The following is a 25,541-nucleotide window of genomic DNA, read 5'->3' on the forward strand; positions in this document are numbered from 1 at the left end:
AAGAGAGCACGGTGGGGATGGTTTGTCTCTGCTTCATGATGTCAGCAGCCTCCACAGGCAAGATGTGAATCGTTTGAAGTTGGAACCGCATAGAGGCTTCTCTGCTCACACAGCTGGTGCCTGTGCAGCCTTGATACAAAGGCTGGGCTCTCTGGGGCTTCCAGACAGAGCCCTAGCCATGGCTTCTCCGTGTGGCCAGGTTGGGCTTCCTCACAGCATGGAGGCCCTGGGATAGCTGATTGCTCGCATGGTAGCTCACGGCTCCAAGAGCAAATAGCCCAGCAAACAAACAGAAGCCGATCTTTCATGATCTAGCCTCACACAGCATCACTTCCACCATACTTACAGGCCTGCCGAGATTCAAGGGAGGGGGCGCAGACCTGTCCATGGGAAGAGTGTCAAAGAATTTGGGGCCCCGTTTGAAGAGCACCGTGCATGTGACATTTTCTCTCGCACTTCCATGCCTTTGCACATACTTCTTGTGTCAGGTAACATTCTCCCCAATCCTACTTCGCCCAGTGTCTCCGTCTTCACCCTCCACGGCTCTGTAGTGTGTCAGCTCCTGAAGAAGCACCCCCCAGCTTCTTCTGAACCGGGCTAGGGGTCATTCTGCTCTGCATCCTCTCACCCTCTGCTGGTCTCGCCATCCTGGAATCGTTTTCATGTTCTTTGTCACTTATCTCAAATTTTGGACATCATAAGGAATACAGACCATGAATTTTATTACTATAATTTTTATTTTGGCCCCTGGCATGTAGGATATGCTAAAAGTAAATATTTAGTGAAAATGTCCAACTCCCTCACTTTGCAAATGAGAAAACACCAGCCCAGAAAAGGAAGTGCTCTGTTCAAAGTCACACGACCCATTTGTAGGAGTCCAGAACCCACGCCCCTGTCTGGAGTTCCCAGGTTACTCCCCCTGCACTTCCATATTGTTCCAAACACGAACCCTGAGTGGTGCTCAGAGGGACCTGCATACAGTGGCCAGAACCCAGGAGCATCTGTGCCATCAGCCTCTGCCAGTGAAACCTCTGGTTTTCCAAGCCCACTAATTTGTGAGGCTTTTAGACTGGGAAGAAAACACGATAGATGGAGAGCAGCATTTTACATTTGCAGAAACAAGAACCGATTGCTAGAGTTCACGCCTAATTAGCTCATGCATTTTGTCAGCAGGCTCGGTACTTCCCGGCTGAAACACGCCACGCCCATGAACACTACCGGTTCCCCGCACTCGTGGGCCAGGTGTTCGGCATGCCAGTGTGCAGGAGGATTATCGCCAGGAAAAGACAAAAACAGAAAGGTGAGCGGTTCTGCAATGCTTTGGACGAAGCTGCTGAGCGATTTTCACTTTCATGAACCTGTCACGAATGGGAAGTAAAACTTTATTGCAAAGAAATCTACATATAAAGAATCTTAACTAAATCTGGATGGTACACACTACGCACATGGTTTCATTTCGTAGGTATTGATCAGCAAGCACTTCCTAGAACACGAGATAACACATTTCTTTACCTATTGATGCATCCCTTTCCTTTTTGTAAGAAAGTAAATGCAATGTTTCTAAATGTAGGTCCAGAAAAAAGTAGTTCAGGAATTCTATTTCCCTCTTAGATGGTGCATTCTAACCGGATCTTATCCTTGACCCCCAAAGGGGAGAGTATTCAGCTTTTTAACAATGTCATCGTCTCTTCCTGCAAGTTCTCCCCCAAATAGCTTATTTTTTGGCCTTAAAATTATCTCAATTTCTAACAAAAGCTCTGATCATTTCCAGCTTAATCAAAGCGGAGAATTAGCTCACCTTCTTACTATTCTAGGAACGCTAAAACAAACAAATAAATAAATATTTAAAAATCCATAACCTTTTATCTAGCTCTCTCTTCTAACAGCTGTTTTTTTAATCAAAAGTGTTCCTTGTCTACTTCCATTTCATGTGCCCTATTTTAAGAAAAAATTAAAAGTTAAAAATTCCTGGGACCAGCCCCATGGCCAAGGGGTTAAGTTCACGCGCTCAGCTGCGGCTGCTCAGGGTTTAGCAGGTTCGAATCCTGGGCCCAGATACAGCACGGCTCATCAGGCCCTGCTGAGGCAGCATCCCACATGCCACAACTGGAAGGACCCACAACTAAAAATACACAACTATGTACCGGGAGGGCTTTGGGGAGAAAAAAGCAGAAAGAACAAAAAGAAGAAGATTGGCAACAGTTGTTAGCTCGGGTGCCAATCTTTAAAACAAAAAAAAGTCTGACAATAACATGTCTTGGCAAGGATATGGACAAATCAGAAATCTCATAATATTGCTTAGCAAAATACAAGTTGGTAAAACACACTTTGGAAAATAACTTGGCAAGAGCTAGTAAATTTTAAGATATGAATTCCTCAGGACTCAGAAATGCCACTTCTAGAGAAACTTTGTCACAGTTGCACTGGAAGGGGTGAACAACAATGCCCATAGCAGCAGCAGAAGGAGCCGGCATGCACAGCAGCAGGAGCACGTGTAAGTCAAGGGCACAAAAATGAGAGCCGATCCCTCCACCACCAGGAAAACAGGTGAACCACAGCTCGGCTTCCACGTGGAGGAAACTCACACATGTAACATTGTCTGAAAGCAGCAGATCCTGAATGCATACGTGCTGTATGATTTTATGCACACAAAGCTCAAAACCTTGCAAAACTAAAACCACGTTGTTTTGGAAGACGTACATGTTAGCTAAAACTATTTAAAAAAAAAAACAGCCAGGGACCCATTGCTGTCAAATTCAGGAGAGTGACTAGTTTGGCTGGGGGAGAAAGGAGAATGCAACTGGCGTATTGGAGATGTCCCCTTCCTTAAGCTGGGGATGTGGGCACAGGGGTTTGTTTTCTTTTATTCTTTATACCTTTCATAAGTTTCATATTTTATTTGTATATTATATTTGATAATTTCTAAAACAAAAAATAAAAAAGATTATATGGAAAAATCCTTAAAAATGTGTAACATTTATGACAATATATCTTTCATATATTAAGAGCTCTTAAAGATTAATAAGAAAAGGCCAATAGTTCAAATAATACATGAGCAAAGCCATGAAATGGCAAATAATAAGAACAGAAAAATACTATGTTTTAACCCATCAGATTAGCAAAGCATTAAAATTGAAATACTATCTAAAATCGGACGGGGGGAGGTGAGAGGCAGGCGCAGAGCTGGTGGGAAGGAGCTTGGTACACTTTTTCTTCCAGGTGATTTGGCAACATGGATCAAAAGCCTTCAACTATTTATAGACTTCTACCCAACATTTCTATTTCTAGGACTCCATCTCAAAGAAATACTGAGGGATGGAAGTTCAAGAATGTTCACTGTATGATTGTTTATCATGATGAAAAATGTGGAACTGCTCAAGTGTTTAATTCAAGACTGGCTAGATAAATTATGGTACATCCATGCAAGAGAATAATATGAACGCATCAAAATCATGACATAGCTCCATATTTATTGATATGGAAAGAAGCAGATGACGTATTAAGTAAAGAGCACAGTAATAGAACAGAATACATGAACACGAAACCACTCTGTTGCAGAAAAGTGTGTGTACACACGTGTGTGCTTGTGTGTTCGTGTATGTGTGTGCACGCACTACCAACATGATCCCTGCCTCCACCCTCTTGCCCTTGTCTTCCTGAAGCCCATTTTCAACACAACAGCCAGAATGGACCTTTTACAACACAAGCCAGATTGTGTCACTCCTCTGTTCAAAATGCTCCAACTGCCCCCACCTCCCTCAGAATAAAAGTTAGATTTTATTTTGGCCTCACGTGATCTGCACTCACCCTCTGCTTCCCCTGTTTATCTGACATCCCCACTTGTTCACCCTGCTCCAGCCAGTCTGGCTTCTCCATTTTCTATCAATCTCCTCACACATACTCCTGCCTCAGGGCCTTTGCACGTGTTCTTCTCTCTGCCTAGAATGCTCTTCCTCCCAAAACCACCTTCTCAATGAGACCCTCCCTGACCCCTTGCTTAAATCTGCGACCCGCCCCCCCAGCACTCCCCACCTCCTTCCCAGCTTTCACATCCCCACACTTCCTGCCCTCTCTAATCCCACAGACCTGTATTCAAGTTGTTTATGTCTGTCACCTCTCATTAGACTATCAGCTTCAGGGCAGGATTTTTGGTCTTTTTTGTTCCCTGTTGTGTTTCCAAAACCTAGAATAGTCCTTGGCACATAGTAAGCCTTCAATAAATAGGGCATGAATAAATTACTGAATAAATGGACAAACGAAGACGCTAACTTCCGAGAGTGACACATATACCGAAGTAAGGAAACAGAGGAATGGGTTGGGGGCTCTGTGGGGCGAGGTGGGCAGGTGACTCCTCTGGCAAAGTGACCTTTAAGAAAGAACTAGATGAGAAGGAGCCGGGCACTCAAAGGCCCGGAGGAAAACTGTTGCAGGCTGATGGAGCGGAAAGCACAGGGTCTGGAGGCCGGAGCACCCAGAAGGGTTCCAGCGGCTGAAAGAAGGATGTGCCCCAAGGGGTCGTCTTGTTTCCTACAGTGGCCACACTGCAGGTAATTTTTAATGATTGTTTTTCTCCATTTGTTGTTTCTATTATTTGAACAATGAATGTGGACTGACTGCAGAATCGGGAAGCTCGGGTCTACACATCTATCACGGACGGCGTCCCGGGTCCTGGTTTTCCTGGGCCCCGTGGAGCTATGTGGTTTGTGACCACGGGTGACCTACGTCCGCCCACTGCAAGATGAGGCCGTTGGGGCTCCACACCCCAGCTAGTTTGAAACCTGCATAATTACACGTTTCTCCGTTCTCTCCAGAGTGACGTTAGACACGCCTTCCCCTTCTCCATCTGAAACTGACACGAAGGTAAACAAGGTTGCCCCTAGCAACAGCCCGGACAATCCGTTACAAACTGCTTCACAGAGCCGGCAAATTCTTTCATTTGTTTGTTTGTTTGCTTGTTTTTATTGTGGGAAGAACGCTTTCCGTGGGATCTACCCTCTTCACAAATTTCTGAGTGCACAGTGCAGGAGTGTTCACTACACACAGATTCCTCTCCCGGCTTCAGCCCGATGGCTCCTCGTGTGAAGGAGTCCATTAAACCCAAACCCAGTGTAGCTGCTCTTATGGTCTAAATGAGGGAGCATCATTTTTGGTGGATGTTACAATAAATCTCTACGTTCTCTCCTCCTCCTCCTCCCAGAGCCTGGGGGAAAGATAAATGCAGGGAAATTTACTTTGTCCCCGTGGGGAAGGGCAGGGCCCGCCCAGAACCCCATAGGTGAGCAGAGCGCCTTAATGATGCTTCAAGCGTGTGCAGGTGCTGAGAGGAGAGAGGCGAGTCTGCGCTCAAAGATGGGTGAAAGGTGCAGAGTTTCTGGGAGAGCCCAAGAGGAAAAATGACTTCAAACAAAAGAGAACCAAACAGAAAACAGAAATGCAGGATGTGCTTATAGTGGCGGGGGGCGGGGGTGATTTGAGTAATGAGGCAGGAGGCCCACGGGTGTGTTGACTGAAGGACTTTTGACCATCTGATGTCCAATTTGGGTTGTTAACCAGACGCCGTTGTCATCTAATTTCCATTGTCACTTCAACTCATCACAAAATAGACGCAGATGCCTTGTACGCAGTGGTCCTGGGTTTTGTTTTGTTCCTTTGTTTGTGAGGTTGGTTTGTGTGTTTGTTTTGGGAGATCAAGAGAAAGGGCCTGTGTTCTACACTGGGCAGCTCTGGTACGGAAAGTCTGTGTGATGCTGAGATGCCAAAGGAGGCCGGCTCTGGGAATCAGAGACAGTGGAGGCTGGGAAAATGTGAACCAGCCACAGGTCAAAGTTCAAGACAGCCTTGTGCCTCAGCTGTACCTGGTCTGCATTTAGACACAGACTTATGGGTTGATATTTTGTTTTCCTTCTTAGCTCTAATCACCCCAGAAATAGTATACTTTAATTTCTAGTCTTCCTTTCCCTCGTCCCCCCACCCAAATACAAGCCCCACGAGAGAAGGAACTTAGTTTAGGCTATTTTGTTCACTGCGATAGTCCCAGCCTGCAGGGAGCAGGCCCTCAGGAAATATTTATTTGAATAAATATATAATTTTTTTCACGGTTTTTTTTCTTTCCCCCCTTGAGAAATGATGACCACACATGCTGAAGGTAATTCTCATGGAAGTTCTTTTTACATTGGCTGGGACTCCCCACAAGAACACTTCAGATAACGTCTCTGAATTCACCCTCCTGCTTCCTACAGGGGTTTTCACGTTTTTTCTGTCTGTTAACCATTTTTCACAACTGGCAGCTACAAACTGAGGTATTATCTATGTATCTGTTTAATTCTCCTCTTGGTTGGACTGTTTACAATCTTTGGATTCATTTCCTTCTGTACTATTTAAAATAAATTTTAAATGTAGGAGTATGACATATCTTCAGGGAGAATCTGAGTTTTTTGGCCAAAGGAAAACGTGGCCTCAGGCAGCACTTTCTGGAAAGCATCATTAAGATGATACTTCATGCAGCAACAGGTCAGAAAATAGGGCCGAGTCGAATTAGGCAGATGATTTGTGCACACGGTTCCGTGACTTCCTTGCAGCTGCTTTATGTAAGAACCCCAAACGTTATGTCCACGTGAGGAGGTCTGGCATGCCTGGGAGGCAGGGAGGATAGGAAGAGATGGCTAACAAAAGCAAGCATCATACCACGCTTTCAAAACGTCGGATGACTTTTAAAAGATAGGTATGGTGGAAAGCAAGCTCTTCTATTTTCTGACTCTTGCCAGGAATTCAAGGTTTCTCCCCAAGTCTACTTCAATCCTTTCCTCCCTCTAGAGCACCCCCCACCCCCCTAGCCATTTGTGGTTGTGATCATGTCCCTCTCTGAGCCTCTCTTTCCTCATCTGTAAAATGAGAAGAATAGCAATACCCCTTCCCCAGGCATGGGAAGGATTCAGTGCTCGAGGAGCTGAAGCACGGGAAGGGGGCGGCACACTGGCCGGCTCACGGGAGATATGCAGAATTAGTTGGTGAAGGAATGAGTGCTAACTCCCTTTAATAGCAACTTGGATTGTTACTCTTCTAAACCTGCTGTCTTCCAAATAGGATGTGCATTTAAGAGCTGCCTTCAGTGCCATCATCCAAAGGTACAACATGGGCTTTTCAGGAGCAGCTGGAGATGGTGGAGGAGGGTAAGGGCGGCCGGGGCTTCCAGGGCCCTTGAAGCCAGAGGATGGGGAGGCCACCTAAGTGCTTTCTTTAAAAACAGCTTTATTGAGGTATAACTGATGTACACAGAACTGCACAGATTTAATGTGTACAATTTGATGAGTTTGGACATATGCAAACACCCGTGATGTCATCACCACAGTCAAGGTCAGAGACAGAACCAAAGCCTCCCAGTGTTTCCTGTGTCCCTTTGGTTTTTTTGTTTTGTTTCGTTTTTCGTGGTAAGAACACTTAACATGAGATCTACCCTCTTAAATTTTGACGTGCGCAATACCATATTGTTAACTCTGGGCGCCATGTTGTTCAGCAGACCTCTAGAACTCACGTTGCATAACTGAAACGTTATACCCATTGGACAAAACTCCCCATTTGCCCCTCTCCCCAGCCCCTGGCAGCCACTGTTGTATTCTCTGCTTCTACAGGTTTAACTATTTTAGATACTTCATATGAGTGAAATCATGCAGGATTGTCCTTCTAGGATTGGCTTACTTCACTTAGCATAATGTCCAGGTTCATTCATGGAGTCTCAAATAGCAGGATTTTCTTCTTTTTTAGGGCTGAATAATATTCCATTGTGTGTGTATACATCACATTTTCCTTACCCACTCATCCGTCCATGGGCACTTGGGTTGCTCCTGTATCTCGGCCCTTGTGAATGATGCTGCAGTGAACGTGGGGTGCAGATGTCTCTTTGAGGTGCTGATTTCAATTCTTTTGGACATATACCAGAAGGGAATTGCTGGGTCCTATGGTGTTCACACCTTTGAAGGGGCAGCAGAGCTGTGTAGCAGAGGCCCGAGTGTGGAAGGAACCAGAGACCTTGGGTCTAGCCCTGTTCCTTCACTTTCTAGACATGTGACCTGTCTGGGCACTGCTTTCTGGACCTGCCAAATGAGGGGGACAACAAGGCCACTCGGCCTGAGGTTGCTGGGGCAGTGAACAAGACGAGAAAGGTGTGGTGGGACCCAGTGCAATGTCCTTTGTATCCTCCTTCACTTAGCCAGGACTTGGGCTAAGCATCTGACATCTATGATTTCACTTAACTTCCGCACCCACCTCATGAGGGGGTACCAATGTGATCCCCACTTTCTAGATGAAACAGTGAAGGCCCAGAGAAGTTTCAACAATGAAAAAGCCTGCTGTACATCACCCCTTCACCTCCTTGGTCATTGTAGAGTGGGCATGCCAACTCAGGAAGTGTGAACCCGTGGTACCCCACCCCCTCCCCCATCCAGAAACGGAGTATTCCTGAATCCTGCAAAGCTGGCTCCAATAAAAGGAGATTCCATAACCTCTGGTATAGGTGTGGATAAAAAGAGATGGCACAGTTTGGCCCAGAAGGAGTTTCGAGATCTCAGATGTAGACAATAGGCCCAAATGATGTGGACCTCCACATCACAGAATGACAGCTTTACAGGGTGGCCAAGTGTCTGGATGCTGATGAAACAGGTCCTTGCAGCAGCAGTAGGGATCTCGGGGAGCTGCTGAAGCCCTGTTACTCCTCGGGCCCGGCAGATGTCTCATCCTGGGCAGACTGTCATCACCCCTTCCTGCATCCCCACGAGGGGCAGAAAGAGAAACGGAGCAGGGCCACCTGGCAGCAGTGGAGGGTGGGGCCAAAATCCCACAGTGGCCTGCCTCTGTCCTGTGCATCCTGTGGGGACTGCATCTGCCTGGGGGATGGTGCCTTGTTTGTGCCCACAGAGCAGCATGGGCACCCCTGACTAACCACACAGAGGCGTCCCAAGGGCGTGGGAGGTCCCAAGCATCAGGGAGCTGTACTGGTCCAGAAGTTTCCACTGTCTTTCCAGTCCTCATTGCCTTTTTGTGCTGATATAATTTGTGTATAGAGATGACTAGGATCTGTGCCTTTTGTCCCTGCTCTCCTTCGACCCAGGTTCAGGTGTCTCAGAGTCGAAGCCTGGGCTCTGAATGCTGGGCCATACTGCCTGTCTGCAGGACTGAGTCTCATGGGGTGAGGCTCAGAGACAAAGGACGGCAAGCTGACAATCATGGCCACTGGCCCAAATCTCCATCAGTCTCATCTCCAGTAGACATACGATTCAGTCTCAGCCTAAGCACTGTTGACATTTGGGTCCAGAGCCTTCCTTGCTGGGGGAGGGGTTGCTGTCTGGTACATTGTACCAGGTTTAGCTGCATCCCCAGCCTCTACTCACTAGACACCAGTAACCCCCCCACCACCCATTTTTGGTTGGCTGTGACAACCAAAATGCCTCTAGGCAAAGGTCCCCTGCGGGCAAAATCACCCTCATTTGGTCTAAAGAACCCCAATTTACGGTTGTAATCCACTGCCACGAAAGAAAAAGTCAACATAAACTCTTTAGTTTCCTTTTTGAATTTCAGATTCCCTAGTTTTGTGTGCTCAGAGAGTTGGCAGTAACAATACAAAGAAAATGACACCTTGTGAACCAGCCTCCCAGAAGGCTTTTGGGGTGACGGCATGGAAAACCAAAATGATTTAAAATTGCTATTTTGCTGAAGACTAGAGTCCAGGTGTCATCTTTGAATGTCCTTGTCCCTTAAAGCAGATGATCGGTTGCTATGTCGAAGTAAAAACAACAGCATGATTTACTGAAAATAAGGAGCGTTTTTGCCTTAAATTTTTTTTTGATTGGAGAGCACACAGTTCAGCAATTGAGTGCCAGAAAGAGAGAGAGAACCATTAATCTGAAATTCCAAGAGAATCTATGAAATCCCAGCCAAAGATTTCATCCAACCCAAAAGTAATCAAAATCTTGAAGTCCTCAGCTTTGTGGGTGCTCACAGAAGTGACAGCCTCGAGAGCTCGTTTGCCGTTCAAAAGAAAATGGTCAGCCTTGATTAGGCATTGTTCCCCTTCCCGGCGGCGTGACAAACCAAGAGCTGTGTTTGTACTGGTCATTCAGACGCAAACACTCTAAAAATAATGCCGTGGCCCTGCTGAAGTTAGAAGGGTCCAGATCCTCCATCCTTTCCCCATCAGGATTGCAGTACCCCAACGGGGCAGCCCATTGGGTATGAAATACGACTGCTGTGCTTGGCCAGGCACCCTCTGCGGGCCAGCTGTAGTGCTTTAGCAAATGAGAAACATCCAGAGGGACGTCTGGCCTCTCGCCGGCTCCAGCCGTAGGGGCTCAGCAGAGCTAAATTTAGCTGAACGATTGTTCATCTCAGAAGTGTGTTGTTGCTTGTTTGTTAGCATGTCGGTGTGTGATGGCCAGGCCTAATGATACGCAGTTTTGAATTTAATCCGCCCAAATCAGTCCCAAATGGCTCCTGTCAGCTCATTTCAGTTGGCTTGATACTGAGGCTGGAAGATAATCTACTCGCTGTGAAGAAGGACAGTCTGTCACTCCCATCTGGTAAGGATACCCAGACGGTGGGTCCCCTGTGCTCCGTTCCCCTTGAAGTTGGCTCCATCACCCCACTCCTTTCCACTTTCCGTGGTACGAGCCCTGCCACCAATCGCAGCAGCAAAAAAAATAACCACCAGCAGAAAAACATCCGCAGTGTGTCCCTCACTGAGTCGAACGCTTTGCTTGCATTATCTCATTTAATCCTCAAAATGACCCGAGAAGGCAGGTTCCATATTGATCGTGGTGATGGCTGCACGACTCTGTGAATAGACTGAACACCGCTGAATTGTGCTCTTTAAATGGGTGCATCATCTGGTATGTGAGTTACATCTCAATAAAGCTGTTAAAAATACGATTTAAAAAAATTCGGAGGCTGCTAAAGAGAGAAAGGGATGGTCTTAACTTCGCATGTTAGAAAAGAAGGCAGGCTAAACATTAATGAGCTCAGTGTCTGACTTTATAAGTTGGATAAAGAACTGTTTGAGACACAATTTATTCCCATAGCTGAGGGTCACACAGCTTGTGTGTGGAACAGCCAGATTCCCACCCAGATTTCTCTGGCCTCGTCACTGATGCTCTTACAGGCCCTGAACCACTCGTGGTCCCCCACGATTCCGGCTTCATCAGTCATGAACTCCCAGGATGGTGGTACGAAGCGTGGGATGTCGTATTCATCTGCACATCCCCACGGCCTCACACTTAGTAGGTATTTAATAAATGATCGTTGAATGGATCATCTGCTTGAATTATTTTATTATGTTGATTACGCCAATCCATTCCCTAGTCATTTGCTCAGGCACTCTCCTGGGTGATTTATATTGCCTTATAACAGAGTATCCTCGGTCACTGCCAGGGACAGGGCATCGTTAAATTAAAGATGTTCAGAGAAAAGTTTCTGCAAACTGCTCTCTCCAAATGGATTTGGAAATGAAAGAGGCCGAAGATTGGCGAATGCCTGAAATCACTTTCAGGAACTAGGAAATGATTTAAAGCAAAAGGTCAGGGCTCTTTGCAATTAGTTTCCTAAGCAGTTGGTACTCAGGCGCTCTCTGGGCCTTGCTCGCTCCTCAGCCATCAACCACCATGTTCACGGCACTGGCCCTTCAGTGCGGAACACTCCAGAGACGCATCGACATTTTCCTCCTCCATGTTTCTTCTCTACCAACCCCAGTTTTCACTTTAGGAAAAAGACCAACTCCTTAAGATCAGCAAGTGAGATGCTAAAGGTCTCCCACTCCCTTCAAACATGTTCACATCCCTCTCCCCTGAAAGTGAGCGTAAAAAAAGGTTCCCATCCAGAACTTGCTTGGTGAGGAAAACATTGCAAAATGGAAAAAGATATTTTCTGACAACCTCTGGTGTTTTTATTTATTTTGATATAATCACTCCAACTTTCTTTTATTTTTTTGTGAGGAAGATTGGCCCTGAGCTAACATCTGCTGCCAATCTTTCCTTTTTTATTATTTTTTTTCCCCAAAGCTCCAGTACATGGTTGTATATCCTGGGTATAAGTCATTCTAGTTCTTCTATGTGGGACACTGCCCCTGCATGACCTGATGAGCAGTTTGTAGGTCTGCAACCAGAATCCCAACCGGTGAACCCTGGACCACTGAAGTGGAGCATGTGAACTTAACCACTTGTCTGTGGGGCTGGCTCCTGGTGTTTTTAATTCAGACATTTTCCCCTATAGGTTATTTTATTATTGTTTTTTGGGGGCAAGATTAGCCCTGAGCTAACATCTGTGCCCATCTTCCTCTATTTTATATGTGGGACACCTGCCACAGCATGGCTTGATGAGCAGTGTGTAGGTCCACACCCGGGATCTGAACTGGTGAACCCCGGGCCGCCGAAGTAGAGTATCTGAACTTAACTGCTGCGCCACCAGGCCAGCCCCTAGGTCACTTTAGTTTTGTTGTTTATATGTGATTGCTTCTTTTGTTTCCTTTACATTATTTCAATGAAACTTTCTTGTGTTAATATTTACTCATCATAAAATATGACAGTGGGTAGGACTAGCCCCAAATAGAGGAACCTTTGATGACACGTACCTGAATGGGTGCTGGATGAGGCTAAACAGGTATTTCTCTGGTCTGTTTTCGTCCCATGCGTGAAGTAACCTACACTTGGGGGAATGTCCTGAGGGCAGCTGTGCCCTTGCTGGGAGGGGAGAGTATCTCTTCTCAGTCGTCTTCTGACGAGGCCACTACCAGTGCAGAGGGGGAAGGCGTGGGTGGCAGACCTTGCACTGGGAAGAGAAGGGAAATCCTCCATTCTCTCTTGGGGTCTGGGCATTCGTTGGGTCTTTGCTCCCAGTTGTGGGAAGTCCCAGAGGCTTCAGAGAGTCCTGCAGGCTCTCCGCCCCTCCTCCCCCAGATAAAACCACAACAAGGCAAAACGGAAGTCAGCCAGGAGCTGGAGCCAAAAAGCACTAGGATTGGTCTGGCCCAGGGCAGGAGGGGCAAATTATCATCTGTCTAGGGCTTTTTCCTCATTTCCCTTAAGTCTTCAGAAATTATCTTTAAAAAGTGGGAATTTTCTCTCCACTTGTTATGGGCTGAATTGTGCACCCCTCAAAATTCATATGTTGAAGTCTTAACCCCCAGTACCTCAGAAGGTGACTGTTTGGAGAAAAGGCCTTTAAAGAGGTGATTAAGGTAACTGGAGGCCATTAGGGTGGCCTTGATCCAACATGACTGGTGGCCTTATGAGAAGAGGAGATGAGGACACAGAGACACACAGAGGGAAGACCATGTGAGGACATGGGGAGGAGACAGCCATCCACAGGCCAAGGAGAGAGGTCCAGAGGAAACCAGCCCTGCACACACCTCAATCTCGGACTTCCAGCCTCCAGAACTGTGAGGCAAGACATTTCTGTCATTTAAGCTGCCCTGTCTGAGGTGCTCCGTGATGGTGGCCCCAGCAGACTAACACACCACCGTATCCTGGGAAATGAAAGGGGAGGTTCTGTGTTATTTTTTAGGACAATATTACATAGACATCTTTTCTCCCAAGCATGGAATGGTGATGACTGTCGAGGTGTGCCCATTCAAGAGACAGTCTCAGGCAGCGTGGCGAGAAACCCGAGAAGCTGTCCTGAGTCCACGTGAGGCAGTGGAGAGATGCTCAGAAAGAGACGAGGTCGTTGTAAAGGGGAAGGGGCCTGGATCCAGCTTTAAAGCCAGAAAGCACTCTTGTCATTTGAGTAAACGATCGTTTAAGTGGATGCCTAAGAGCCCACGTGGTGGCCACATCATTGTCTTCCTTCACTTGTGGTTGACATCTACACAGTTTCCAGCTTGTCACTCTTAGAAAAAAATGTCACTATTTCATCTTTGCGCATAAAAGTTTTTCTATTTTTTAAGTAGAAGTGATAAAGAAATAATAAAGAAATAAGTATTATGTACTTAAAAAGAAAAAATAATAAAAATTTAAAAATCTTTAAAGAACACTTTATTGAGATACAATTCACATACTATAAAATTCACCCTTTTAAAATGCACAATTCAGAGGTTTTTAGTATTTCCATAGAGTTGTGCAACCATCGTCACTACAAGATTTTAGAACATTTTTATCATTTTTTACCCAAAAAAACCCCTTTCACGTTAGCAGGAACTCCCCATACACCCCTCCTCCATCCCCTGGCAGCTGCTAATCTACTTTCTGTCCCTACGGATTTGCCTATCCTGGGCATTTTCATATGAATGGAATCATACAATATGTGGCCTTTTGTGGCTGGCTTCTTCTACTTAGCACAATGTTTTCAAGGTTCGTCCATGTAATAGGACCTCATTCCTTTTTATGATCAAGTAACATTCCATTGTATAGATATTACCACACATTATTTATCTGTTCATCAACCGATGGAAACAGTTGTGTGTTTCCACTTTTGGGCTATTATGAATAACGTTGCTATGAACATTGGTACACAAGTTTTGGTGTGGAAATATGTTCTCAATTCTCTTCGCTGTATACCTACAAGTGGAATTGCTGGTTTATATGGTAACAAGACATTCAACATTTTGAGGAACTGCTCAGCTATTTTCCAAAGTGGCTGCACCACTTTATAATCCCACCAGCACTGGCACTTTTTCCATTTTGAGAATTCCTTTGACGTGATAGAATTCCAGAGGGGGAATCCTAGAGTGTGGGGTATGCACATTTTAAAGCCTCTTGATACTTATTGCCACATTGCTTTGCTTCAAGGTAGCCTAAGCGATTTTTTAATTGTTTTCTTTTGGCTTCATTAACTCACATCCATCTCCTTCCAAGTCTGGCACAAATTTCTTTTGGTCCAGGGAGGTTTATCCCAACTTGCATTTTACTCTGCTCTCCATGCACCACCCACGTGGACCATCACCCCCACACCCTGCTCAGATCTTCAAGCTGTTTGTAAATTACTGGGGAATTTTCTCAAACACTCTTCACCTGGGTGTGCTTTCCAAGCTCCTGAGAGTCAGGTACCATGTCTTTGATTTATTTTCTACTTTGGCAGAGCAAGCAAGGAAAGGCTCTGCATATAAAGGACCCGCAGGGAAGGCTTTCTGACCTCTAATTTTAAAAGCAGATAAGTTGGGCAACCGGTCCTGCATTTATGTTAATAAGAATGCTGCCCATCAGGACTGGGAGTCCTGCCTCCTGGTCTCTATCGCATTGCAGGACCTTTGAAGGCATGGAATCGGCCCGCTATGGCTTTGCAATCGCACCAATCATTTAAGCAGAGTGAGGAAGAATCCTGTAGTAAACAACTACCATGTGCCAGGCACTTTTGTGATATGCTTTTTAATTTACTTTATTTAATCTTCAAAAGAGTCAATGCACTGTTTAGCAACCAAGTGCTGTTGTTATCTCACAAGTGAGAACACTGAGACCCTGACAAGTAGAGAGTCTTACAGAACGCTGGTGTGACCACACACCTGGATCTCATGTCACTATTTCATGCCGCTTCCTAGGTACACATAGCCCACCAAAATCTAGCAATGCTGTTAAAATTATAGGAAAAAACAAAATATCCCAAATAGGAAAGAAGCTTCATTCTTTTCCCTTTATCTTTTATGAAAGTTCTTTACCCTAAAAATGGTGATCACATTTACATGTGATATCATCGTCTTGTTAGCTAGCTTTTTCTTTGCAATTGATATGAATCTTGAGAAATTAGTATATTGAATTGTTTTTTATAATATCCATTGTTTTCCTAGAATTAGATGGACTATGAAAGAAAATTAATCAAAGAGAAAAACATCAAGCAACAACAATGAAGAACATCTGGCAGAAGCGCACGAGAGTCAGGGATGCCCTGCAGCATCTCTAAGCCAGAGAGAAATGCTTTAGATCATGCAGCGAAGAGACCATTGTATCCCAGCCCTGTATCAACTGGGATAAGGTGCTATGTAGCACCCAACTCAAAGAGAATGCCAAAATGTCAGAATATCAGAAGTGCAAGGGACATGCTGGCCTCTAGGGGGAGCTCAAGACTTCCGCTCCAGGTCCCTAGAACCCAGAACGTCGGGTGGGGTAAGCTCTTTGTGTCCTTGGTACCAGATACTAGCAACAGGGTATGGAGCTTCCATGTGATTTGGCAAGAGGCTCAAACCTAAGGATCTATAGGAAGGAGGAAACAATCCACCAACTATTTTCAATATTTCAAAAAGTTTAATAGAAATGTTATATCCCCATCCCGCCATAGACACACGTGACACACATATGCTTACAGCCACCAAACTACCCAAAACTTCAAGTGTCGTTGCTTTTGACCTTAATAAGAGACACCCGGTGTGTCAGCACCAATCGTCTAATACTGACAAGAGGCTGTGACAAAGACACTCATTTCCTCTTCCTCCTGGGTGCCCGTCCAGACTACGCTTCCCAGTGCCCCTTGCAGTTAGATGTGCCGGTGAGCCCAAGTTCTACCAGTGGAATGTGAGTGGAAGTGATATGTGCCACTCCCACGCCTGGCCCATCTAAGCCCCCCAGAAGACATCCTCCAGACCCTTCCCCTCAGCCAGTAGCCGTGGTCTGAGTATTGAAGACTGCAGGGTCACAAGGCAGGAGGAGCCTGCATCCCCGAGTCACCTCTTGGAGGAAAGCTGCTTGATGATCAGGAGCACCTGTTCAGACTTTACGTGCATGAGAAAGAAATTCTTGCCATGCTAAGCCAGTGAGATTTGGAGGATTATCTGTTATAGTTACTAGTATTAACCTAACCCACCAGATGTAATTAAATGGCTGTTGATAAAGAAGTTTCTGAGTCAAGACTGGTGCCCTGGACACGGGCAAGCAGCACTATAACCAGGTGATGTGTGAGAATTCCTGGAGTCTAAGTTCTTCGTCTCACAGATGGATCAGCTGAGGACTCAAGTAATTTGTGAGACAGCAGAGTGGGGACCCAGACCCAGGCGTTTTGATTCTGCCTCAGGTTCTTTCTAATCTACCACTTTTCACGTATGACAGCCACGTGGACAGTTGTGAGCCGGAGGTGAGTATTAAACAGCCAAGAATTTGGGCCATGCTGGCAAAAAAACTCAGAGAGAGGCCCTCTTCTTTGTCCATTTTGTTAATTACAAGGGGAAATAGCACCTTCTCAGAGTTTTTTCTATTGTGTACAAACCAGCAATTCAGGGCTCATTTGATTGCATTTGCATTTCAGGAGAGAGAAAAAATCATTCGACAACAGACATCTCATTGGCTTTGATTCACATGCTTTTTAATTACCATGATCTCTTTTTCCTACTAGTAAAAATCAGGTAAGAAATGAGCTGCAGTGGATATAGAGTAATAATAAGAGTAGCTTTTAGCATTTATTGAGCACTTACTTTATACTAGACATTGTGCCAAATACTTCAAATGCATTCTCAGATGGATCCACAGAAAGGGACTCATAAGTGGGAACTATTATTACACGCATTTTACTGATGACAAAACTGAGGTTCCAAGGATGGACTAACTCGGCTGAGGTTACGCATTGTGCGTCTTTGAAACCACAATCGGTGATGTAGCACTAAGCTAGACCGCCGCATGACTATATAAAAATGCAAATGCCATGTTTGCTAGGACCTCAAGAGGTCATGAATCATTTTTACAACTTTCGTACTGGAAAAATAGGGCCACCCAGGAGCCAATAGACAATTCAGAAACTTACAAATTCGGTGTCTTAGAATCACCTTCCACGGCACAGTTTATAATCTTATAAGAGTCTCATGTGGAAATAGAACTTTCCAGTAAAAAGCTTGGTTTTATCCAGTCAGTAGGGTCTCTCAAATTTCTCGTTAGAATGAAGTGTGAATTCTGAGAAGCTGTTTAAGAACGTGAAACACTGCACACAGGCACTGGGGTTGGACGCGGGTTCAAGGCCTCCCTCTGCCAAGAACAAGCGGTGGGCTTAAACTTTCTAAGCCACGTTTTTTCCATCTGCAAATAAAAAAGGTGACGGGGGATAATAATACTGACCTCGTAAGAATGTTATGAGGGTTAAATAAAATAATAAAAGAAAATACTACTGCTAAAGCTCTTAGCTCACAGCTTGCCTGGCTCCTTAGATGATGCCCCATAAATGGTAGGTTTATTTCAAGTGTTATTAGTTTCTTGTAAAAGGCAACTTTCCAAGTAATCCTAGAAGTTTGATTCAACTCAGACCAAACTCTGATTATATTCACCGTTGGGTTCGTTTGTCTTTTTTGCGCAAAATCTCTAGAACTGCTTGTCAATGGGTCAATATGGTAGCCACTCACCATATAAAGCTATTTCAATTTCAATTAATTAAAATTAAAAAGTCAGTTCTTTGGTCACATTAGCCACGTCTCCAGTACTCAATAGCTACGTGAGGTTAGTGGCTACTAGATTGGACAACACAGATGTGGAATATTTCCATCATGGCAGAAAGTTCCGTTGGACATCATGGATCTAGAGGAAGAATAGTGTAGGAGAGAACTGAGAAAACCCACTCTCTTGCACAGGGCAGTTTGCAGACAGCTCTGAAGGAGGAAAGTTGATACACCAGATGAGCTAAAGGGGTCCTTCCGCATCCGTAAGAATCCGATGCTCCTTGGAGCGATACTCAACTTTTCAGAACATCCTCCTGTGTGGATATTTCTTAAGTAATGACAGTAGGTTCCCCAGGGCAGGAAACCTCAGAAACTAAGGTTGGCATCTTTACAAGTATTTGTCTCGTCTCTGGGTCTTGGGCCCTGAAAAGGTCCAAATGACTATCACATATGGCTAAGGACACCATTAGAGACCCTTGTATGAATCAGATGTTCATATATGCTGTGGAAATACTATTCAAGGAAAACGTTAAGCATTAGAGACATGGTTTGCCATAGAATTAATGGCCCAAAAGAAACAGGAGTATGAATTTTCTTTACATCTGTCCATCTTTTGCATTTCCCCCCACCAATATGACCACATTTTTATATAAAATATATTATACAGGCATAAAATATGTTGTATTCAGGCTTTTTAATTCAGAGAATACCATCTCAATAACAGTTCTTTCTAAAAATGTTGTTATATTTCCAAGAAGCACTCAAAGGCTTTTATAAACACTCTTTTATAAAACAGATATGCAATGTTAAAGCAGGATATGTTATGTGCCAAAAATGATTTATATTACAAACTTATTTTGTTTTTTATAAAAGCTAAGAAGGGAGAAATCCAGTTGGCTGCAATTGAATTAAGGAACGGCAAGCTATTTTTCTTTCTTGTCTTTTTGCAGTCCATGGTGCAATTTTATTTTTTCCATTTTTAAAGATCATACAAAATAGAGGTCTTATAAAACATTATAAACTACTTTCTTGCTAAATGAAGGCAACTCATTAGTAGATACGCAGATGCATAAAACATTTCTAAGGCTTTACATCTTAGTTGAATCGCAGATCTTTAAACCTCTCCCAATGGCGTGTAACTGTGTGTTTCCGTGAGGCACATGGATAATATCCTGAGTGCATTTCTGGAAATCTGGACCAGTGGAGGCCAAGAGGGTGGTCAGGGCTGGGAGACCTGGCACACGTAATGGTGTGGAAAACACATGCAGATACCTCCTGAGCTCGGGAACAATGAATTGACCACCATGGCTTCCTTTCTCTTCTCATGATCTAGAATTTTGCATCAGGCTAAAGTTTAAAGGCTCCACCTTCTTCCTTTTGTTCAATATTAGGACTACATTTGCCTTATTCTCCAGGATTCCCAAAGATTATGGGTAGCGATTCTGCCATCTTCTCGCGGAGTCTGGGAGATCATTTATCTGGTCCAGGAGAGCAAGCTAATGTTCTGTGACAATTTCCGTATCTATTTTGAACTTCAATTTCCTCCTGTCATTGTAGCAGACATGCTGAGCATCGTGCCTGCCTGCCCACAGCCCTCTTCTGAGGGAACTGCTCCCAATTATATACAGGATACCACTCTTTCCCCTCAGCCAAAGCTGATTAAGTGGAGTCACAATGTCATCTGGAGGCCTGGGAGAAAAATGAAACTTCATGGTTCCCCAATTTCTATCTTTGTGATCTTGTAAAGGTTATTTAAGTTTTCTAAGCCGAAGTTTCTTCATCTGAAAAGCAAAGACAATTATACTTGCCTTTGGGTTCTTGTCAGTGTACAGTAAGATGGTGCACAACATAATGTGGTCCTGGCAAAATGGAAGCGCTCAGTAATGTTAGCAGGGGCCGTCATTGTCATCGTCATTATCATCATCATCACCAATATCAACATCATCATCACTGTCATTATCATCATCACCGTCATCGTCATCATCAGAATCAGAACCCAGCTGAATGAGACAGATAAGCTGAAATGCTTGTGGATTCAGGGTTGAGAATGCCATTTTGGTCTACAAGCAATGCACTGAGTAAGCAGAGGGAGCCAGTCTGTAGGGGAGAGAGTACTGACCATACTGGCAGTGCTGGCGTTTAGTGATTACACGCCAAGGGTACAAAGCATCCTGTAATGTGCAAGAGTGTTGTATACAACAGGAAGCATCCTGTGTCCTGTACGACTTTCAAAGGTCCTGCTGGACACTGTGGATAAAGGTCAAGCCTAGAATCTGACTCCATATTACATACAGACATAACACTGTTTCCAAGGTTTTAACATGCCGAATTTTCCAGGAATGCAATTACTGCATAATTCAAAGGCAGGCCACAGTTTGTTTTGTTGGAAATTTGCTAAGAGCCAGTCACCGTGGTCGTTTCTAACCTGGCCGTAAATTTGACAGTCCTTCCATTAAGAGATGGGATCCTGTAGTCACCCCCTCTCCACCTTCTGCTCCCACCCCCTATGACTGCTTTGACTGACAATCTGCCAGAAGTGACGCTGGGTGACTTTCAAGGCTAAGTCGTAAAAGGTTATGCAATTTCTGCTGGGACACTTGTCCTTGGAGCCCTGAGCCTCAAGTAGGAAGTCTGAACACCCTGAGAAGGCCATGCAAGATCGCCACATGTGGGCAGCCCAGTCTTCCATCTCCTGGCCCAGAGGCCGCAGAAGTGAGGGAAGTATAGTCCTCTGGGAAGAGATTCCTTCGGCTACAGGTGTTCCAGGACCAGCCATTGAAGTCCTCCAAACCAAGGCCCTGGAGACAATCACAGAGCAGGGAAGAACCATTCTTGCCTTGCTCCTGAATTCCTGACCCATTGGATCCATGAGCGTCAGAAAATGACTGCTTGAGGCTACTGACTTTTGCTCTGACATACTGCGGTAGATAACCAGAAGGCTCACCCTTTTGGAAAATCATGTCGTCAGTACCATCTGGCTTTATCAGTTTATCTTTGAAGTTGTCACCTGATTCTATATACAGGTGCAAATGCATGGCCGCTTCATTATTTTTTCCTCTGTCTGAATCTTTATATATTAAACGGTATCTTACTTTTTGTCTTAGATAAATTACTTTCCTTGTAATCCTCTTTTATATTTCATGTGGAGTGTTACATTAATTTTATTTTGAATGAAGTGTTTATGCAGGTTATATAATCTATGATGTTCATTTTATGATAAGAAAAAGGGTGTTGTAAAAATGTTTGTTATTTAGGAGAGTTGGGTCCGACAGGTGGAAAGCACTGAGCAAGGCACTTTCCCCCCCGAGACCTGGAGGGGGCAGTGGTTTTTGTGAGCATCTTTCTCGTCCTCCTGAGATCTAGCTGTGCTTGTTTTCTACTCATTCAGTTCTGTGACATCATTGAAGCCTTCCTGTAACCATCTGTTCTTAGCCAGCTTGAGCGGGTCCTTTCGGCTCAAGGAGCCTTGACCAGGATGTCCAGTTTAGTTCTAACCTCTACAGGCTCTCCTTGTTCCTTGACAGAGAAAACGGAAGCCCAAAGAGATGGAGCAAAGCTGCGTTTTCTCTGGCATCTGTTGGCATTACTCAGTAGACCCAAGAGACAGATATCTTCTTCTTTTTTCATCTTCTTGCTCCTGACACAACCATTAAAAGCCAAATGATATTTCTTCTGGATTCTGCTGGAATCTTCTGCTCTTCATTGTTTGATTTGGTATAAGCTTTAAAACCCAAATAATCGTTCTTCTGGTTCTCTTAGCACCTTCTCCTCTTCATTCTTCGCTTTGGCCTGCCATTCATTCCAGCCTTGCGTTGACGTTTAAATATGTTCTGCTCCTTTTATCCTTATTACGTCTAGGCTTGTCATATGCATCCGGGTATTATATTAAGATACCTTTTGACTTTCACATCAAAATCATCGGCAGTTGGCATGTCAGAAATTCATGTTTGACAGTCATTCACTCTGGAGTCTTTAATAATCTCTGTCCGTGAAAGTATATTTTTTAAAAGTCTGCCTTACGAACACATAAAAAGGTTGCAGATCTTATTCTAGAAGGTCAGTGCCCATGGTCTGGCTATCATAAATTCTAAGTGGCTCATGCACTCCCTCAATGTTTGCTGAGGATCCGTTTTCGGATGTCTTCCTACCTCACATTGATTACTTCCTTTGCCGACCAATGTGGGCTCCCAACTGTCATGTGTCTACCAAATATGACCCTGCCCCTCTAGCCATAGTGGATTGGACCCAGGGTGGACAAGTGACCAGTCTGGACCAAGGAGAGTCTTTCTTCAGTGAGCTCCAAATTGGTTCTAAGAGATCAATATGATTTTATCACAGTTTGGGCTGTTCACTTGAGTAAAAAAACTGTAAATGCAGAGACTGTGGGACAGAGACATCCTTTATCCAGAAAAACAGCAACAAATCAGGCATTTCACAAGAAACATAAATAAAGGACAGACAGAGGGTCCTAGTGCTTTTGAGTTTGGTGTTTCATTGTCTGGCCAAAGCCCAGTAGCCTTTTCCCCTCCATTAGACACTGTGTACATCTCCCCCCACCTTTTGCTCCCTCTAGGCAAATTGATGAGCTTTCCCTCATACACAAACAGTCTTAACTGATCCAGTTTTTGCTTTTGGATCAGTTTCATGGTTGAGTTTCTTGTATTATCTGAAAAATCAATTGAAAGAAGTTTAACAGTAATTTAAGCACGATTTCCTGTCAAATTTGACCTAATATTTGGAAAAAGAATAGCAATTTGGAAGAACATTCAAATTTTGGGGTTTTTTCTTAGGGAAAAAGAAAAAAAAGACTGACCAAAAAACGTAAGGAGGGGAATACACAAAAAGAAAATTATAATTGCAGATCACAGCATTCTACCACACCAAAAGGAGTGTGTGCAGGAAACGCGCATCGTGGGTGAGCCAGCATCAAGTGGCACCAAGTGGGGTCTCTCTCAAGTGGCTTGCTGATGACAGGGTTCGCAAAGCTTGGCTTTATGCAAACCCCAAATAGCCACTGCATAATTTCCTCAGGCATTGGCACTGGGTGCACAGCTTGTGCCAAGAAAAAGCCTGCTGCAGCTTGATTTTTGCAAAGCTCAAGGAAGGAAGCATAGTCAAAAGAGCCTGTTGCTAAGCAACCATTCCAGGCCGCCATCTTTCTTTCTGCAAGATAACAAGATAACAAGCTTTCAAGGCCTCAACAGGTTGTTTCTTGCTTTTCTGATGACCGTGGACCAGCGCTGCCCTGGGCAACCCAGAGAACTTCTCCACCATCCTGTGGCTGCAACCACACCTTCTCCTACAAGGGCTGAACGCCAGCCTGGGGGCGGGGCCCACCTCCATGTTTGTCCTTCCCAAGGCTCTCTCCCTCACCCTCTTTACACATTTATAGTTATTAAGCTCCTCCTATAGCTTAATAACTATTTAACTTTCCCAGTTTAAATAATGATGATGATGACAACGATGACAATAAAAGGCTTTGCACAAGCTAAACACTAGGTCATAAAATTGTCCCAACATACCTACGCATCACGATATTTGCAAATTCAAAATACTGGGGCATCATGACCTTGGTGGATTCAAAGACAAACTCTGTCACTTGAAGAGGGCCATCCTGGGATTTCAGAACAAATAAACTTGCATCCCTCTTGAGAGATCTTTACTGAATCTCCAATGCCAAGATTTCCTCTGTTTCACAAATTATATTTTAATTTTTGGGATGAAGATCATACCAGCCAGCTGATAATATTCCACAGCACAATGGGGTATCATGCTGCCTTCTGGAAGTTTCCACAAATGTTTAGGCATGAAGCCAGGTCTAATGGCCCCAAAGCTAGGCCTGCACTGTGATGCACAACCACCCTCCCTGACTTCAACCACAGACCAAAAGCAGGAAGATGTGCTCCTTTATGAAAGATGACATCCAAGGAAGGTAAAGCTTTAACCAGGCACCTAGTTATTGCTGGGCACTTAAATAGTTACATGTGTAAAAATACAGAGAAAGGAGAGTGGAAAGAGTCTCTTGATGTCAGCTTCTAACAAAGCACTCTGCCTCTGGTCCTTTGCCCTCCCGTTCCCCATGGGCAAGATTGTGCCCAGCTGGAACATTAACCTTGCAGGTATAATCTTATCACACAGAGGATAGAATTGGTATCCCCTAAAGAGATATCTGGAGCCAGAAGTTCTGAGATTTTATACCTTTAAGGCCAAAATTTGTCAAAGAACCCAGAGCAAATTAACCTGTTTCTGTACTCAGGAGAGAAGACAAAGTAGTTCCATCTTCACTGACAAGGACTTCTGGCAATTTGGATGAATGATGCTGAGAAAAGAAAACGATGGATTACGAACTTCCTGAGGAAATGAATTTCAAAAGAAACCCCAAACATCGCGAATCACAAGCTGCTTTGTATTCTTATTCATGACCTTCCTCCACCTTCTCTTCCATAAAGCAAATGGAAACGTGTCATTCTGATTAACGGTGATTGCTTCCTTGTCATACAGCAACTAAAATGAGATGTATGATCGTGACAGATTTAAGGGGACATGGGCATATATTTAAGAGGTGCTTTTTAAAAAACACTCTTGATTATCCATGGCACTTAAAAATTCCTGTTATCTTCTTCTCCCCACCCCTTTCCTGCAGCTCTTTAAAGGTAGAGAAATTACACGGCTCTCAGGGGTAGTCGATGACTGCCTGTCTGTGTAGCTGGATTGTTTACAACACTGTTGTAATGATGTTGACCAGCGTCACGATTGTGATGAACCAGAAAATAATCCTGGCTAGAAAGCTCTGCACTGATTTTCCGATGGAAACTGTCTCCCAAACTCTTGTTTTTAAGGAGAGGTTTTATGTAACTTATTATTTCCCTTCTTGGAAGTAACTGGTATATGCAGAAAGAAAAAGAAAATGAAAACAATTTAGATGGATCATGATTAATGCCTGGAGGGCAAGGATGGTCTGGAAACCTGTGTGATGTTAACAGAGGACCCTGGGGCAGGGATCATGGCACTGTTACACTACGGAATTCTTAAACCCCAGCACGGTGCCTGATTATGTTTGGGATCAGTAATTATCTGTTGAATGTGTTGGGAAGGGCAAGCAAGGAATCTAAAACACATTGAAAGTCATCTGCAAAGGGATAGTAGCTAATGATATGGGAGAGAAGGAGATTGGAAAGGAAATGAATGAATGAATGAAAGAATGAATGATTACATCCTCAGG

The sequence above is a fragment of the Equus quagga genome, chromosome 5 (genome assembly GCF_021613505.1).
Source record: "Equus quagga isolate Etosha38 chromosome 5, UCLA_HA_Equagga_1.0, whole genome shotgun sequence".
Classification (NCBI taxonomy): Eukaryota; Metazoa; Chordata; class Mammalia; order Perissodactyla; family Equidae; genus Equus; species Equus quagga.